This window comes from Camarhynchus parvulus, chromosome 4A, assembly GCF_901933205.1.
Source record: "Camarhynchus parvulus chromosome 4A, STF_HiC, whole genome shotgun sequence".
Taxonomy (NCBI): Eukaryota; Metazoa; Chordata; class Aves; order Passeriformes; family Thraupidae; genus Camarhynchus; species Camarhynchus parvulus.
Genome location: NC_044600.1, coordinates 15738632 through 15744631, shown reverse-complemented (window position 1 = coordinate 15744631; position 6000 = coordinate 15738632). Strand labels below are relative to the sequence as shown.

Sequence of the window (6000 nt, the reverse complement as noted above, 5' to 3'; positions counted from 1 at the left end):
ATGTTGGAAAATTCACATACTCTGCCCTTTCCAGTAGCAGATAAATGTAAAGAACATTTCTTAAACTGAAATGTCAGAAAATGCTTTTGGAAAATACTGATGAGATGGAGAGCAAGGGATTGCCAGGACCAGGCAGGATTTCCCTACAGGCTCTGGAGAAGGAGCAGGTGGAGTTACTGAGCCTGGGGTTGGGTGCCCTGGTCCTGGGATGAGCTCTGAGGCCATGGAGATGGGAGGCAGCAATTGTGACTGCAATTCCTGTCAAAGCTTTGAGCCAGGAAACTACATCCAAGTCCAACTTCTGTACAGAGCAAATGAGTTGCTTGAAGCTCTAATAAAGAATAGAATGGGAAGATGTGGAAAGTCATATGATGGAAGTCAGTCATATTTTCAAAGGAGGAATTCGTGGCTTGCAAATTATTCTTTCTTATGTTAGCCAGCTAATAGTGCACTTGAATTCCTCAATTCCATGGTAACCTACCTCCCAGCCCTTGCTTCTCAATCTATTTGGAAGAAATGCACACAAGCCTCCTTTCATGCATTGATAATGTAGTTTCCTTAAGAGGTTTTGTTGATTTTTTCCCCGCCAAGACTGGGAGAGTGGTTACCATGGAGTTACCTATGGACAGGCAGGCAGACAATCCCATGCCTTTGGAAAAGGGGACGAAGAGTAAGGTGACAATGTTTGCACACCACATATAATGTCTAAAGGTAATTAACAAGAAAGCTAACGAAGCACTGCAGGCGGGTTTCATGATGTTTAGCGATCCGATGACAACATGGCAAGCGGCATCCAAAGAGAAGTGCCACAGGCAGCGGGGCTCGCAGGGCAGGCCGGTGGCCGCCCGAAACCCGAGCTGCCCGGGAAAGGAGCCGCGGCCGGGCCGGCTGGGGAAGGCACCGGGCTGCCGGGAAGGGCTGCGGGAGGTGCGGGGGCTTGCGGTGCCGGAGCGGGGACACCCGGCGGGAGACAGCGGCGCGATGCTGCGGCTGGGCCGGGGCGGACCGCGCGGGGCGTGAGGAGCTGGGCGAGGGGTTCCTGCGGTGCCGCCGCCGGAGTCCCGGCCCTCCGGTACCCGCCGAGCGTGCCCGTCCGTGCGCAGCCGGCGGGGCCCGGGGGCGATGCCCGCCGCTCCCGGAGGGGGGGGGGAGGGCTCCGCAGCCCCGGCCCGGGGGCCCGCCCGCCTCCGCCCGCCCCGCGCCCCGCCCCCCCCCGCCGAGCCGCCGCCCGCCCTCGCCCCGCAGAGCCGCGCACCGCGCTCGCCGCCGCGGGCACGGAGCAGCGGGCCGGGCCGGGCCGGGCCGGCATGGCGGGGGCGGGCCCCGCGGGGCGGCGGCAGCAGCAGCAGCAGCGGCGGCGGGCCCCGTCCGAGCGCTGAGCGCGGCGGGCCATGGGGGCGGCGGCGGCGGGGGGCTGCGCGAGCCCTGCCCTGCCCTGCCCGCCCGCCCGCCGAGCCCGCGGCGCTTCCTGAGGGAGCGGCGGCGGCGGAGCCCAGGTGAGCCCTTGCCGGCCGTGCCCGGGGACGGCCGTCGGTCCTGCGCGCCGCCGGGGGAGTTCGCCGGCTGCCCCGGGATGCTCCGGCGGCACCGAGGGGACCGCGAGGGGCGGGAGCTGCCGCCCCCTCCCCGGCACCTCCTGGCGTCCCGGTGCTCCCGCGGCGTGCCGCAAGGGATGCCCGCTCCTGGGCGCGGGGTGCCCGGAGCCATCGCCGGCGCGGAGCTCCGTCTCGTCCTCCGCTGGGTCAGCCGGAGATGTGCCTGTGGCCTTCTGCCGGTGCCGGGGTGCTGGTGATGGGCTCCCCCGTTCCTGCCCCGTGTCCCTGCCGCCGCCCCTGGCACGGCGCACCCGCGGGAGGATGAATGTGGCCGGAGGGGCTGGCGCGGTGTGGAGCGGATCGGTGCAGCCGGGCATACCTGAGATGGCTTTCCCCCATGGCGGGGAAGGCTGAGCACAGAAAGTGGGGCTCGGGGCAGGGAGCTCCACCAGTTCCCCCTCGGGTCACCTTGGCGTGCTCCTGGGTGACCGTGTTCCTGCTATTAGTCTGGTGTCATGGCAGTTGCCATCGTGAAGTGTGGCTGATTGAGCTGAAAGAACAGAGACAAACGCACTTGGCTTCTGGCTTGAGGCTTGTTTGGGTTTGGTTGTTTTTCCTCATTTTCCTATTTTCGAGCAATTTGGATGGGATGAGTTTTCCTCCTTGTCGGCGGCAGAACTGGTAGAGAGACGTGGCTTGCTTTTGAGGAAGTGCAGTTTGAAAACATTCTTACCTTTCTCTTCTCTGATGACAGCCAGAGGGCTGTGTGCCACCTTTAGCCTTCCCGTGCCTCAGTTTCCCCGTGTCCACAAGGGAAAGGTGGAGGAGAGAAAAGCTGGGATGTGTGTTCTTGTGTGTGAGAACCTCTGCTGCCATGAGACTGCCTCGAGGGCAGAGCAGGTGTGGGTGAAGCCCAAGGCAAGCTGAGCCTGTGGCCCACCTTTGTGAGGAGGCAGGTGCTGAGTGCAGGGGAGGGCTGGCACTGCCCCTGTTCTGGGCACAGACCCTGGCAGGATGCTCGCCGGGTTTAGCAGCCGTCCATGCCCATCCACGAGCTGCTGGCATCCATGTTGTCCTGCAGTGAGGAGTTCCTGCTGCACCTGAGCAGCAAACAAAACAGCATCCCGGTTTTTTCATAACAAACTGGGGGGTTTTGGCTCTGACATGCCCTGTGGTCATTCCCTGTGCCCTGTCCCTGTGCCTTGGAGCACCAGCCTGTGCTGAGCCTGCAGCCTCCCACTCTCTGGCTGCTGGCTGAGGACCCCCGTGATGCTGAACTTCCTCTTGCCTTTGCTGCCATCTCCTTGCACTGTGGCTGTCACCAGAGCCACCAGGACAGCCTTTGCTCATGTGTGTCCACAGCTCCTGGCTGGGGCTGGGGACTGGCTCTGGGTGCTCTCCCTGCATGGAGGAGTGCCTGGTGCTGGGAGCAGCTGAGCTCCTCAGGCTCTGTGATGCTGCTGCAGGAGCCTGTGGGGGAAATCAGCCCCCTGGGACACCCTGGCATGGGTGGGGAGCGTGGCTGCTCTCCTGGATTGACAGTTCAACGTGCCAGCTGCCCACTTGATTGGCATGGCAACAGCCACTGTGCTGCAGCTCGGCTTGGGAGGCACAACTTCAGCCTGGCTGCAGGACCAGCCCATGAGGGGGCACAGGGTGCTGCTGGCTGGGTGCTGCACCATGGGCAGCCCTGGGCCAGCAGTGTCCCACAGCTGGAGCGTGCCTGCCCCTTCCCAGGGCTTCAGCACTGCTGCCACCGAGGGCTGTCCCTGCAGCAGCCCCAGCTGATGTGGCTTGTCCTGGTGTGAGGTCCCAGTGCTGCTGCCGGCGGCTCACTCGGCTGCCCAGGGAGCTCTGGCAGCTCAAGGGAATTGGGATCACTTGTTAAGGATGGACCCATGGAGCAGATGCAAACCCACATCCTCTTGGCACAGGGGCAGGTGTGGGGAGCACAGTGGGGATGCAACAGAAGTGGGCTCAGGCCTGGTCCCTTCTGCAAACCAAGGGGTGCAGGGCTGGAGATAAGGCTGGGCAAGGGACCCTGTCCCCCCTAATACAAAGGATGTATTAGGGTGGACAGGCGCCTCAATCTTCCTAAGGCAGGAGGGCAGGCACCGGCTTGCAGTTCACAACAGTGAGGTTGCAGTGAGCCTTGGAGCTCATTTCTGCCTTAGACCAAGGCAGTCTGAGCTTTGGACTGGAACTGAAGCCCTGTCAAGCACAGGAAAGGTCCCTGAGAGAGAGAAGATGCTGTTTGCACCTGCCACCTTCGCCACCTGAGCTCCTGGGAGCTGCCCTGCAGTGCTGGGGCTGAGCAGAGCTCTGGGACCTGCCCATGGATCTGCAGAGCTGGGATTTTACCTCCAATGCCACCCCCAGGATGGCAGGAAGATGCTTTTGTCATTTGCTTGGTGGCTGCACCCTGACACTGAAGGACAAAGCCTGCAGTCCTCAGCTTTGCCTTAGCCCTGGTCCTTCCTCCCTCCCAGTGAAGTCAGTAGCAAGCCTCTCTCGTGATTCATGCCCATGAGTTCTGTGCCCTTTGCCAGGGCAGCTACAGCACTCAGGCTCTGTGGTTTTGTGGAGAAAAAGTGTTTAGATAAAAATCAGGTTGGGTGCTGCCTTGAGGAGTCTCTAGGCTGGCTGGAGCAAGGCTCAGATCATCTGAGGGTCTTCCACAGAATGGGTCCCCCCATCACCACAGGGGCAGCAAGGCTGCTCCCATCTCTCCTACCATGGGCAGAAAACAGCCCAGACCTCCCAGGGCTGAGATGCTTTTTGATGCCACCTTCCTCTGAGACATCACCAGGACACCCCTGGCGATGTCTCCGAGGCTGCAATGGCAGGAGGGAGAGGAGCTGATAGAATGGGGCTTTGTCCTCCCTGACAGAGCAGGGCTTGTTTGGGTGTGTCCTCCCCATCCAGAGCACCCAGGCTGCTGGGCTACCCCAGCTTTGAAAGCAGGGGACAGAGACATGGATCCACATCAGCCAGGAAGAAGCACTTGGGGGTGTGGAAGGAGAAGTGGCCCCATCAAGTCATGCAGCTTGTCTAAGTGGTAGCCTTGGGCACTGTGAGCTGGAAGCTGCCTCTGCCTTGTTGAAGGACACACCATTTTCCACTTGATCCACCTAAAACAGAGTCTTTCTTCTTCTGTGGCTCCTTCTGGGGGTGTGTGCAGCTCCCTGCTTGGAAATCTCTGATCAGGCTGGATACTAATCCTTCTGGCTGGCTGTCCTGCACAGGAAAGAGAGGGATAGCTGCTCCCCAGCCTTCTGTGAGGCTGAGTGAGCTCTGCTTGTCCTCTGCTCTCACCTCTCATGGTGGGAGTTATCTTCCCTGAAAATGGAGAGCCAGGAGAGGGCTGGGGGAGACCCTGCATGTGCCAGAGCAGAGACTTCTATAGCCTGGACAGACATAATGGCCAGGAGCCACCTTGGAGGACCTGGGGCAGTCAAGAATCTCTTCCATGCCACTTGAAGAGATGATCAGAGCACCATGGCTGGCTGTGGGGTGGTAGAGGAGCCTCAAATCTGGTGCAGCCACAGCTGCACTGAGGGAACAGCATGCCCAGATTTAATTTTTGCTCAGTACTGGAAGTGCTCACGCGCATTCACAGATGGGCATTTTCTCCCTAAGAGTGCACAGATCCTCCACTGTGGAAAAACCACTGTGCTTCTGCCTGGCCATACCTCCATCCCTGACCCCTCCATCCCTGCCTGCACAGCCTGAGCATGCACATGGATGCCTGGTGACGTTGGGAACACTTCAGAGCTCCCTCGTCATCCTCCTTCTCTTTCAAATTAAGCAAGAGCTGGGCTCAACAGCCAGTCAATAGCAAGACTTATCTCTTAAATAGCATTATTGATTGCCCAGGAAGCCTGGGTTTGTATCAATAGACACATGCACACGCAGGCAGGTCCTGTGCCAGCTCCTGGTGGTGAATGGCACAGAGGAACGTGCAGAGAGGATTTGCTGCAGGTGGGGACACACGTGTGAGTCCATGTGAGGAAGATGCAACTCTCCATTGGAGAGGCACCCCAGGGTCTTTGGTTATGGGCCTTTCACGTTTGCCCAGCATTATTGTGCTGCCTTGACCACTCTTGAATGTGTGTCCCTTTCTTCCTGATACATGGCATTGTGATGCAGGTTCTGCCAGCTTGCTTTGCCTCTGTGGTTGCAGGGACTCTGGACTCTGCCTTTGGAGATGTGCAGATGTCTGCCCACAAATTCTGTGGTCTTCTCAAAGGTCACTGACCCTGCAGGGATTCTTCATCTGGAGACTTGGGATAGATGTGCAAAATTCACTCTGCTGTAGCATCACCCAGAGGGCCTGGTTGGAGAGGAGGATGGATGAGACCCATCCTGCCAGGGAGGGCATTGCCTTGTGTCCAGCTGTGGGCTGGCAGTGCAGGCTGTGAGCTGGCACATGTGGGGACTGTGGTGGCACCTGGCTGAGCTCCGA

General features: G+C 59.8%; 1 protein-coding gene across 3 annotated transcripts in view; it reads left to right on the top strand.

Moving 5' to 3' along the window:
- The first annotated feature begins 635 nt into the window (after positions 1–635).
- The window catches only part of FRMPD3 (FERM and PDZ domain containing 3), a 63886-nt gene continuing 58521 nt past the window's right edge, over positions 636–6000 (top strand). For 2 of the 3 annotated variants that reach the window (XM_030967424.1, XM_030967422.1), the window contains exon 1: positions 636–711. The gene's annotated coding sequence lies outside the window, so the exon portion shown is untranslated. Of the gene's footprint in view, positions 712–1441; positions 1497–6000 lie in introns of those variants that run through there. The other variant, XM_030967423.1, reaches the window with a different exon arrangement.